A 13170-nucleotide genomic window follows, 5' to 3' on the forward strand; every position below is an offset into this window, starting at 1 on the left:
GGTTTAATCTGTGGTTCTTATGTAACATAATATTTTACATATGAGACTGTATGCTTCTGTGTTTGATGTATTGTATTAGTTAGGATTCTTTAGAGAAACAGAATTGATAGGATGAATATACATGCGCACGCACACACACACACACACACACACACACACACACACACACACACACAGGACTTATTAGGTTGGCTTTCAACTAGTTCAACAATGCTTTTCTCCTAATGAAAAGTACAAGGATCCAGTAGCTGTTCAGTCTATGACTCTAAATATCTTTGCTGGTATTCAAAATATGCCAGAACCCAAAGAAGGAAGCTGTAATGCCAGTGAAAGAATGGACTTCCCAGTAAGAGTAAAGGCAAACAGGTAAAGATCAAGTGCTTCCTTTCTCATGTCTTTTATATAAGCTACCATCAGGAGGTGTGGCCCAGAAATGAGGTGTATCTTCCCATCTTAAAAAAATTAAAAAAAAAAAAATCCTCACAGGTCCACATAGATACTTGGGTTTTTGCTAATTCCAAATGTAGTCAAGTTGACAATCAAGAGTAGCCTTTACATGCATGTATGCTTAAAATTGTATTATCTTCTTGGTGGGTTGTTTCTTTAATGAGTATGACCAGTTTGGGTTTGACGTCCCTTTTGTCAGAGATTAGACTAGCCATTCCTACTTCTTTCTTGGTTCCATTTACTTGTAATACCTTTTTTTAAAAATCCTTTTACCCTAAGATTGTGTCTAATATTGATGATAAAATCTGCTTCTTATAGGTAGCAAAAAGATGGATCCTAGTTTTAAATATAATATACTAGTCTGTGTTTCTTTATGGGGGAACTGAGACCACTAATATTAAGAGTTATCACTGAACAATGTTTAATTCCTATTATTTTGTTTTATTTTTTTTTGAGGCATTTCCTTTTGTTCTGAAATTGCCCATTTCTCATAACTTCTTAGAAGTCCTATCCATATCTTCAGACTGAAACCTTTCTCCTAATACCTTCCATAGAGCTGGTAATCAGTAGAAAGTTTTTATTTCCTCCATTTCAATACCCTGTGCTGACAATTGTGGTCTTTCAGAACTTGGAATATGACTTTCTGACTTTAATGTGTTCCATAGAATAATCAGAGATTATTCTGGTGGGTGTGTCTTTACAAATGACTTGATATTTTTTCTTTCAGCCTTTAATACTTTGTCTTTATTCTTTGTTTTTAATATGTTAACTATAATAGATTATATGGAGATTATTTTCTGGTTCTATCTATTTGGAATTTTGCAGGCCACTTGTATTTTAATGGGCATCTATTTCTTTAGGTTTGGGACTTTTTCTATATTTTTTTAAATGAAAATAATCTTTATGTCTCTACTTTGGTGCAATTAAAAGTGGAGATTTAGTATTTTTTAATTTTTAAAAAAATTTTATTTATTTATTTTTATTTGATAAGATTTAATCTTAATATGAAATCTCAATATACTTCCCCAGAACTTTACTACTTTCTGTCTTTAAAATGATCACTGTCCTTAACCAAATGACCTAACTCTTCTACCTTGTCTTCCATCCACAAGTCTGTTTTTGACATGATCCATTTTATTCATGAAGCTTTCCACTGGGCACTTCATCTGACTTGTTGAGGTTTTCATTTCCCACATCATTTATGTCTGGTTTTCTTAGCTAACTCTAATGTCTTAGATTGACTTCCTTAGATATTTCATTTATATCTCCATTTTGCTTCTCTTAGAGAATGTTCGTATCATTTTTGAATCGTTGGAACACTGTAATTATTCTTTTGAACTCTACATTGAGAATTTCTTCCAGATCATTTTTATTAGGTGCCATTATTATGAAATTAGTGGCTGGTAGAGGAAACATGCTGTCGTCCATATTATTTTTATTTTAATATTAGGACTTGAACATCTGAAGTTGGATGGTTGGAATTTTCTTTCCTTAGCTTGTGTGTGTGTGTGTGTGTGTGTGTGTGTGTGTGTGTAATGTTTGTAATTATCAGTGAAAGACTAATTCTTAATAGAGTTGAGATGTAATTTCCCTCTATGAGACTGTAGTTAGGATTACAGGCTCTGCCTCAAGTCTCCCTTAGGTGTCAGTTATTATCCTGTATTAACTAGTGTCAACTAGTTTTTCCTGTGAGCTATGGAACTCTTTAGACATCTATAGCCTTTACCCAGAGTAAGATCTGGTCCCCACCATGGTTTCCAGGGCCACCAAATCTTCCCACATGACTGGGAGCATAACCTGGATTTGCAATCACTTCCCACACGGGGTCTGCAGCTTCTGATGAGGGTGCTGCAAGATGAAGAACTCTCTAAGCACTGGCAGGTTTTACTCTGGTACAAGACAGGTCCCACCCTGGGTTTTCAAGTTCTACTGAAACTTATGCTCAATGAAGAGCTTGGCTCATGCAATAGTAATTAGTGCAGAACACTGGTAATATTGGTGGAATGAAGAAGATAAGGGTTAGAATGAGACTGTGATGTTAGCCTGGAGTCAGTATTTTCCATAGCACTTCCATTTTTAAAACTGTACTATGTTCTAAGATAAAGAGATCAGTTACATAGAACTGTTTAGTCTGGAAATGGGTGGGTGATCAGGTCTAAAACTTTGTATAAACATGCTGAGAACTGTATAAACATTCTGGTATTTTGCATTATTGAGAGACTGTAGTGAATCTTGGGTAACTATTTTTTTTTATTTACATTTTTAGTTTGTCTGACCATACTCCTGGTCATTGCTTCATTTATCTTTATTTAAAAAGATGTAACAACTTTGGCTTTTGTTGAATGCAGAAATTTACTGCTGTTATAAGCTGGATGCAGGGGTTCGTTTAATGATTATGCTGGAGAAATGCCTCTGAACTTGAATGTTCATATCAGGACTTGAGGTCTAGAAAGTTCATGCATATTACTGTTGTGTTCATGGGTGGCCTATACTATATACATGTAAATCAGAAAAGAGTGGAGGTCTTTTTCTTCCCACCAAAACTGATAACATGTCTGCTGATATCCAGATTAGGAGACAGGGGACATTTTAAAGAGAATGATAGCCCTTTATCTGGTAGACAGTCAGTGGTAGAACACTATGCTACAGGATTTTAGCTGGTTTTTGTTTTGTTTTGTTTTGTTTTGTTTTGTTGTTTTGTTTTGTTTTATTCTAGCAGAAAATATTCACAAAGTTCTCAGCATGTTTATACAAAGTTTTAGACCTGATCACCCACCCATTTCCAGACTAAACAGTTCTATGTAACTGATCTCTTTATCTTAGAACATAGTACAGTTTTAAAAATGGAAGTGCTATGGAAAATACTGAACTTCTTGACACTGATGTCAGTATTTTAAGGAAAAGTTCTGTAATGGACATTGCAAACGAACAGGTTTTAGATTATTTCAGAGTTAACAAGCTAACAATTCTCTATCTGCCTCATGGCTTTCCAGCGCTCTATGGCCAAGTTACCACTATTATAAAAGATTGTGAATATTTTTACACACACACACACACACACACACACACACACACACACACACACAGACAGACACACTCTCCATGTATAATTTCCATATATATACTAAATGTATATATAATCTCCACATATATAATCTGTATTTGTATATGTATATGATATATATACATACATATACATATACATATATTATATACTTTATAAAATATCAGAGAAAATGCTTAGCTCTTTTCAGGACCAGGTTCTGTCCAAGTACTAAAACTACTAACCAACATGACCTCTGCTTAGCTTATACAGAGCATTCTTCTAGGAAACTAGAGCACTGGGGTTTTTCCAATTAATATATAGAGTTACAAAGAAAAATAAGTGGATTCAAAACTTATTTAAGTTGTTGAGGTTTTGTTTTGTCATAAAACAAAAACTATAACTTGAGAGCAGTTGTACCTTCTGGAGGTTTGCTGAATCTTCATTCTAGTCATTTTCTTCTTTAAGCTGTCATATATCAGTGTTCCAACATTTCCTTGTATATCACAGCATGATGTTCCTACTCAGTGGACTTAAATCCGAGGAGTGCTGTCAGTCATGGTGCTTTGTGTTTACTGTTGGCCCCGCCCCCACAAGTCTAGCTAAGTGGAGAGATGTTTATTTTAGACAATAAGTATAAATGTAGGTACACCATCTGAGAGTCTATTTATATTCATGGCACAAATTGGTGTGACTGTGCATATTAATAACAGCATTATTCAAGTAGTTTTTCTAGGAATGAGGACATACACTGTGTACAAGCCATTTAAAGTTTAGTTGAGTGTAAAATATTTAGATAAACCCAAAGCAGAATTCTCATAAATGCAACATTGATTCTTAAATTATTCTAGTATTTACTTTCCATTCTGAGCTCTGAAGCTTTCAACAAACAAACAAAAATGCACTGCACTGCAACTTGCTAGGCAAGTAGATTTGAAGAAAAGTCAGCTCTAAGCATGTGGGTAGCAGTCAGCAGCAGACTTTCAGGGTAGGGGTTTTGCAAATCCTGTGTCAAAGACAGAAGCAATACAAAGGTTCAAGGGCAGGTCTCCCGTGAGTTTCTCTTCTCACCCAGAAGCATGTTGGACAAGCATGACATTTGTGCTGTTGATAGGGGAATGAGCCATTCCAAGGTCTCACTCCTTGAACATTAGTCTAATTTATTATTTCTTTAAACATATCTATTGTTTAAATATACCTTTATTGAGGACTGTCTACCATTACTGGTTACCATTTAAATATCATTCTACAGTAGTAGTCTGTCTGAGGTGTGCTCTAAGATATAGTCTGATTTTTTTTTTCCTGCTAAGACCAAATAGTATATATTCAGGCTCTGGAACTCACGTGGTCTTTGACTAACTACTAAACTCCACCAGTGCTGCACATAAATGGCCTTCCGTGAGGCATATATGAATTGCTGTGGCTGTGTTTTAGAAACAAACAAACCCCCAAACAAACAACTTTCAAATGGAACTAGCAAGCCGTATTTGGCCTGAAAGCAGTAGTTGGTTAGTCCAGTTGTAGGTCAATTAGCATCTCTTAAGATTTAGTGTTTCAGAAACACCAAGTAGCCTTGATAAGCCATAGGCAGTTGGTCTCATCCCCAGAGTATCTGATTCAAGAAATCTGGGGTGAGGCTGGAGAACTTTCACTGTGACAAACCTCCATGTGATATGGATACCGACTCAGGACAGAAGACTGTCCTCTGAACATCGAAGTGCAGACAACTTCCCGGAAGCTGAAGTTGATATGTTAGTTAACAGGAACATACATAGTTGCCAAGAGTAAAGAGCTGTCACGCTCCAGCCATAATGATAGTAAATTAACCTTCTGAAACCAGAAGTAAGCCCCCAGTTAAATGCTTCTCTTTATAAGAGTTGCCTTGGTCATGATGTCTCTTCACAGCAATAGGACAGTGACTAAGAGATTTATTTTATGTGTATGAGTGTTTTGCCTGCATGGAGGTATGTGTACTATGTGGATCCCTGGTGCCTGGGGAGGCCAAAACAGCTCATTGGATCGTCTGGAGCTGGAGATACAGATAGCTGCCTACCACGCTGGAGCTGGGTATGGAACCCAGATCCTCTACAAATCTGTAAGTGCTCTTAACCACTGAGCCCTCTTTTACTCCCACGTTTATTATTGTTAACTTCATCTTAAGCACAAACTAAACTGTGCTGAGATATTTAGAAAGAGGGCCACTACATATCTGATGAAGTACTTATTACTCACACATATTTACTTGAAAGTTATAAAATAATAATTATTTGATAGAAAATAAAAGTAAAGGAGTAAAATGATTTGTTGTGTTTCTGCCCAGGAATATGGTTTATTTCATGCTAAATACTAAAGCATTAAAAATATTTTTTCATGTCCCTGCTCTGCAGGGTCCCCTAGGCATATGTTGTCTCTGCCTGATGTGACTCAGAGCTAACTGAGCACAGCATCCTCTGTCTTCAGAGCAGTGACATTTCTCTTCCTCTGGATTAGTAAGGGAGAATGATGGCTTAGATCCAGCAACATGGGATCAAAAGGGAAGATAGGTATAGAACAAAATGCCTACAGCAAGGAGGAGTCAGAGGATACGGATTGAGCCACCCTAGATCACCCAGGAAGGAACAGGTGGAGAGCTGTACACGCCAAGCTTTGTCATTGCTGAGCCACATTTCAGGAACTAATTGATAAGGTCAATAGCATTGTCTCTTGTTCGATAAACCTAAAGAAAGATAGACATGTTTCTGCTCAGCACATGTGACAAGTCAGCAACCCATTTAAAGTGAATACAGTGTACAGTATAACTCCATCCTGAAAACAAATAAAAATTTTCAACCATCAGCCTGACTTTTGTCTCCCTTTCCATATGGGGCTGTGGTTGCCTACTGGTCACAAAGAGGTCCTGAATTGGGATGGGGTAGAGTTTAAAGACCAATCACTTTTCACCTCACCTACTGTACTGGCTGGTTTTGTGTGTCAACTTGACACAGGCTGGAATTATCACAGAGAAAGGAGCTTCAGATGGGGAAATGCCTCCATGAGATCCAGCTGTGGGGCATTTTCTCACCCATTGTGGGTGGTGCCTTCCTTGGGCTGATAGTCTTGAGTTCTGTAAGAGAGCAGGCTGATCAAGCCAGGGGAAGCAAGCCAGTAAATAATATCCCTCCATGGCCTCCATGGCCTCCACATCAGCTCCTGCTTCCTGACCTGCTTGAGTTCCAGTCCTGACTTCCTTTGGTAATGAACAGCAACATGGAAATGTAAGCTGAATAAACCCTTTCCTCCCCAACTTGCTTCTTGGTCATGATGTTTGTGCAGGAATAGAAACCCTAAGACACCTACCTTCCTCCTCCTCCTCCTCCTGCTCCTCCTGTTCCTCCTCCTCCTCATTCTCATTCTTCTTCTTCTTCTTCTTCTTCTTCTTCTTCTTCTTCTTCTTCTTCTTCTTCTTCTTCTCTTTATTTTTATGGAACACTTCACGAATTTGCATCCTTTGCGCAGGGGCCATGCTAATCTACTCTGTATCCTTCCAATTTTAGTATATGTGCTGCAGAAGCAAGCATCTACCTTCCTTCTTTAGTGTCAAGACCAAAGAGTATAGGGTTCTACTGTTTTCCTGGATTTTGTGTTGAAACCATACCCTTGGAGTGTGAAAGGGATGGTAGTATACCAAAGGTTCAACAGAAGGATCTGAAAGATAGACACTAATATAAAACATAAGAAGAAAGAGGAGGAGGAGGAAGCCCCAGGAGAATAGGAGACAAATAAGCAAAAAAGAATAAAGAGTGAACAAGTTATTGACTGAACTGTGTTCCCTAAAATTTGTAATTTCAGAATGTGAAAATATTTGAAAATAGAACATTTGAAGTAGTAGTTAGGGTAAATTGAACTCATGAAGGGCCCTAATATGATATTACTGGTGTTATTATAAGAAATAGGGCATATTGCAGAAAACAAAACAAAACCAAAGAACCAAACAAAAACAATTTGAAGGTATAGGGGAAAGATGACCATATAAGGCAAATAGAAAGATTTTCAAGGAAAAGATCTCCGCTGTCACCTTGTCTTGAACATCTGCACATCAATCCTGCTTCCTAAAAGGAGAAATGTCTAATGTTCAAGCTATCTAGCATATGCTATTATCTAAAGACTTCTTGAATGATTCCAGAATCATAAAGTAATCAACAAGCTCTAAGCATAAAAGTTAAGAAAGGAGAATAGTGTCTGATAAATAGTTCCACATAAAGGTCAGATGAAAATAAACAACAGAATGAATGTTAGCAAGAATGGAAACCGGGAAGAGTGGGCTTAAAGGAAGTACCTGCATGACGATGTTGAATTTCTGAGAAGAGGAGGAAATGAACATAGTGGGCGGGCTAACAGGCATCCTGTCAGTTATTCTTCTTAGTGCTGTGATACAAGTCCTTAACAGAACCCACTTTGGAGAGACTTATGTAGCAAGGGCGGCTCCTCACACAGTTTCACACATATGCCATTATGGCAGAGAAGATTCATTGGATGTATTATGCTGTCTGGAGCTTACAGGGTAGCTTGTCAATATCTGATGAATCAGAAGAGTATGGAGTATAAACAGGCTGATTCACATTCCTCAACAGCTGACTCCAAGGCCTGCCTCTATCTACCGAGATTCACCTCTCAAAGGCTTTATAACTTCTTTCTTTAGTACTGCCAGCTGGGTACCAGGTGTTCACACTCATGAACCTATAATGAACATCTCAGATTCAAGCTGTAGTAGGCACAAAACAAAAGCATATAATAAAAGGAAATAGTGCAGGACTTTATGCATATGTAATTGAAATGAAATTTGGTGAGTTGAAATCCTTCCTTGGAATGTCTACTTTTTTCAGACCTTAAATCCAGAGAGATCACTGTGGTAGTTTCTAGTGGACTCAAATAGTGTGGAAGAATAAATATATAAATGAAATATTCTCCATTGTACATATTTCAACCGAAGAGTAAAAATGACATGAAATCCTTATTGGTAAGAGAACATGTTTACCTGTATGCTGAATGGGTTATTAATAATTCTTTTATGCTTGTTCTAATTAGGCTTATTTTCTGTTCATGTTGACACTTTGCAAAACAGAAGCAGATCTGACTGCAAAAGATGTGTCAATGAAACCGTGGAAGAATATCTGGAAGGAGAGGCTGGAAGTCAAGTGATGAGAAGGGGGAAAGATGTATTCAAGTTGTTGCAGATGTTCTCAGATCAAATTATGGTGTTGAAAAATTGTATAGTGTGTTCAATGGTGCACGTGAAGTGAAGAGACAGATCAGTGGCTTTGTAATCTAGATAAAGAAAAGCCTTGGAGCTGTGCTTATGTAGAGTGTAATTCACAGGTTCAGAACAACCAGTGCTGGGGATAATGACAAGGATGGCAAAGCACTTGGCTATTTAAATAATTCTCACATAAATTTACATATGAAATATGGATAGCAGACCTTCCTGCTAAAATTCTTACATTTCACCTCCACAGAGCTAATGCTAAATCTTCTACCTTACAGTATCTTTTCAATCAACCACTACATGTAGATATTCATGGGATGTTTCAAATATTTGATGGGTTTGGGTAAAAAAAACCCTGATGCACAGCAAGAGTGACTATAGTTAAGAATAATGTATTCTATGTTTCAAAACTGTGAACAGAGTAGATTTTAAACATTCTCACAACAAAGAAATAATGGATATGTTAATTAGCCTGGATTGCTCATTCCATGATGCTGAAGTGTATCAAACAACACATTTTACTCCACAAATAAATGCAATTATCATTTGTCAAATAAAATAAAACAAAACAAAAGAAATATTTTTTTGGATGAAGCAAAGAAGATGACTAGCAATTCAAAGAATTTTAGCACATGAATGATTCTAACATCACATAATTTTTGTTCTTTTGTTGTTTTCTTTTTGCAAAACTTTTCTTATACCATCAGAAGAGTAAAGGCTGCAAACTCATCATTGTGAATGCAATGTTGGAGATAACAATATATAGCTTCATGATACAAGACTTCAATGATGAGTTTCTGAGGCTTTTGGCATCTCAGGAGAAGACTTCGAATATTTCAACCAGCATTCAGTTATTATTAGGAAAAGGTAACTTAGAGGTGTGTGTGTGTGTGTGTGTGTGTCTGTAAACTAGAACATAATAGGATATTCTAAAATCGTTATAATCCTATATTTAAAGCATAATATTATTGTTTCAGGTCTTAAACACATATTTACAATCACTTACTCTGGTATCCAGACCCTGGAAATGTAGTAGTAAATAAGGCAATGGATATTTCTGTCCTCATTGAATTTGTATTCTCATGAAGGTGCACAGCATAGAAATAAGGAAAGGAAATGAGAAATCAGAAGTAATACTGCTGATGAGAAAAGCATATGAGGAAAAACAAGAAGTAAAGTGATATTGTGAAATTAGCTGACCGGTGTGCACCTTGCACAATATGATCATGATGGTTAGTGTTCATAGTCAATTCGACAAAATCTTGAGTCACCCGAAAAATGGTCTCTAACTGGGGAATTAGCTTGATGTGCTAATTGGATACCTGTCCACTGTGGGTGGCATCATTCTCCAGGCAGGCAATCCTGGACAATATAAGAGTAGAGGAAGTGAGCTGAGCAGTAGTAAAGCAAGCATTTATTGCTCCCTTTATTTGACTGTAGATGTAATGTGAGCAGCTTCTTCAGCCCCTGATATCTTGACTTCCATGCCATGATAAGACAACAACCGGAGACTGAGTTGAACTAAAACCTTTCTCCCTGATGTTCCTTTTGTCAGAGCATTTTATTACAGAAGTGGGAGCAAGAACTAAGACAGCAGTGCTTGTGCTTATACAGAAGTGTGAATCAGGAATAGGAGTGAGCTGTGCAGACACCTGTATCTAGAACATTCCAGAGAGAAAGAAGAGCCTTTTTTTTTTTTTTTTTTTTTTACAAGCGGATGAAGTGATCTTGGATTCTTAGCACTTCAAAGCCCACATAATCAAGATTAGCACTGAATAGTAACCAAATTAAAGGGATAATAAGAGTGAAGGACAGTTATTGTCTTTACTGTGAAAAGTAAGAATACTCTTTGAAATTAAAGGGAAATCCTACAAACTAACTTTAGGTGTACACATGTCTTAGGTAAGTGTATACATTTAATAAATTGGCTGCTTTAGGAAGGTGAAAGGAAACCTTTGCTGGATTCATGTAAATCTTAATTTTTTTCATGTTGGCTTCCGTCTGTGGACTTAGTATAATTATTTGGTATGAATTGGGATATTGCCTTCTGACAAAAATATATTATACCTGTTTGATCTGTCATAGTCAGAAGAAGAACCCTGCTGAGGAAAGTAATTATTTGCTACTCTCAGTTCCTAGAAGACTAGAAATGGACCAAAGATACTGTAAGCATTTTTAGTGTACATATAAATCTTAGCCCAATTTTCAGCTGGGTTTTCACACCAATTAGTTATCCAATACCAAATGGCTAGCGCTGAAAATGTACATGCAAGTAACATTATATAGACTGAGAAGGTTATACGTAGGAATCTATACATCCGGGAAACTCAGAGTTGCAAGTTTTGTGTCATGAAGTTATATACTACTGTCTTAAACAGAGCATGCACAATGAGGATCTTGCAACATTACTTTTCTATTGGTGTTAACAAATTTTAAAAAGAACAAAAATTATGTGATCATCAATCATATGCTGAAATTCTTTGAACAGTTTGTCCTCTTATTCGTTTCATCTGAGAAATTTTGTTTTGTTTTATTTTAATTGCCAAGTGATGATTGCAATTGTATGTATACATTTCTGCATTAAACAACAAAATAAAGAGGCATGGATTTTAAAGAGAGTGAGAAGAGGGTTTAGATAGAGGAAAGGGAAAGAGGAAATTATGTAATTATGCCATAATCTCAAAAATAAAACAAATAATAAAAAAGTAAGCCTGTAAGTTAGTTATGCAAAATTTCATCTATCCCAGGTACCTTTGAAGATACGTTAAGGAGAAAGAAGATCCAAATGAGAATAGAAAAGAGTTAAAGATGACTTCTGCTTCATACAAATGATGAAAGAAAACTCACTGAGATGTTCTAAATTTAATTATAATAGCAAAAAATACAGAGGAGGAATGTGATGAGGAGATAAGGGATAGTAACTAGTACATATCTGGCTGAGGCTAGGGAGCTTCAGAGGGTCCCATGGTTGAATCTCGCCCCAGATCCTGTTACTGCTGATTATACAGTTCAGCACCATACCCTGTTCACAATAAGCTCTCTGGGCTGTTCGTAGTAGTCTAAGCAATCAAGAAACACAAATATTTCCTATGGGTCATCATCTTATCCCAAAAGTTTCTGTTCTGTTGTCCGGTCCCACGTGTACAATAGCCAACGCGGGCTACAATGCTTTACTTTCCAGACATTTATGAAAAATTCTCAGCTCTGTCCCTGTGGACACGGTGAAACTACTATGCCACTCTGACTCCTTGGAGTTTCTAAGCCTGTTTCTTCTCTATGCTGACTAGTATTTACTATGATTCAATAATTGCCTTTCTTCAATCATTACTTGGTCTCCATGGTTTTGATTTAACACATATGTAGTTGCCCAGTGGTTCCTGTGCATTAAAATACATTAAAATAAGATTTAATTTGAAATTTCCAACTTACATATCACTTATGAAATACTGTTACATATGGGGAAGCACACCTTCAGTACTGTAATGATGCACATAAATTTACCGAGGCAATCAAGTTCCTTCCTTAGGGTGGGAATCTGATTAGTCTTGAGACTACATGAGGTTGTAATGGAACATAAGCCATAACAGCTATCTGATGCCTCTGGGAGAGTCTCTGAGCACCCTGGAATAATAGAGCAGTGACTTGACCACTATGATTTTTGAAATGCTTAAAAGTTATGACCAATAATGAGACCTGCTACTGGAAATGTTCCATCAGGTCACTATGCAGTAGTAACACAGCTCTGTTAGCATTTCCTGATTTTTTTTGAGACACGCATTTAGTTTCCAAACAAGTTGTTTCTGGAGAAACATTATGGATAAACAACTCTAGCATCTCATGGGGACTTAAGACACGTGGTGTCACTTTCATCTCTTTGTCCTCTTGTACCTCTATTCCCATTCAGTATTATTGGTATAATAAAGTGCTTATAAAGTATTGAGAACCATGACTAGTATAAGAGCAAAGCTTTATTATATTAGGATTATCATTTTATTATAATAGTTCAATGGTAAAATAATTTTAAAATTTAATATTAATAAACTTTGGTTGATTACATGAACATCTGATATGATATTCAGAGCTCAGAATGAAGTCTAGGACAGAGTCTCTGTCTCTCACTGGATCATTTGATCGAGGAAGTGCTTTATAGTCTTGGAACTTCATCTTCCTCATCTAGAGAGTGAAGGGGACCTATGCCTTCCTGGCTGGACTGTAATCAAGTAGAAAAGATTAAGTTCTATTCCTCAGCAAGAAATAAAAATTAGTCATGGAAATTTAATATCATATTAGAGTTCTGTATTGGGTGTAGTTATGATACCAAGCAACAAATTACATTCTATAGAATAGTTGTTCTCACCCTCTTAATGCTGCCACCTTTAATACAGTGCCTCATATTTTGGTGATGCCCCTACCATAAAATTATCTCCATTGCTACTTT

The 13170-nt window shown here is 36.7% G+C and overlaps 1 pseudogene; it reads right to left on the bottom strand.

Moving 5' to 3' along the window:
* Positions 1 to 6944: 6944 nt before the first annotated feature.
* Positions 6945 to 7043, bottom strand: Gm24202 (annotated as a pseudogene).
* Positions 7044 to 13170: the final 6127 nt, after the last annotated feature.

This window comes from Mus musculus, chromosome 8, assembly GCF_000001635.26.
Source record: "Mus musculus strain C57BL/6J chromosome 8, GRCm38.p6 C57BL/6J".
Lineage (NCBI taxonomy): Eukaryota > Metazoa > Chordata > Mammalia > Rodentia > Muridae > Mus > Mus musculus.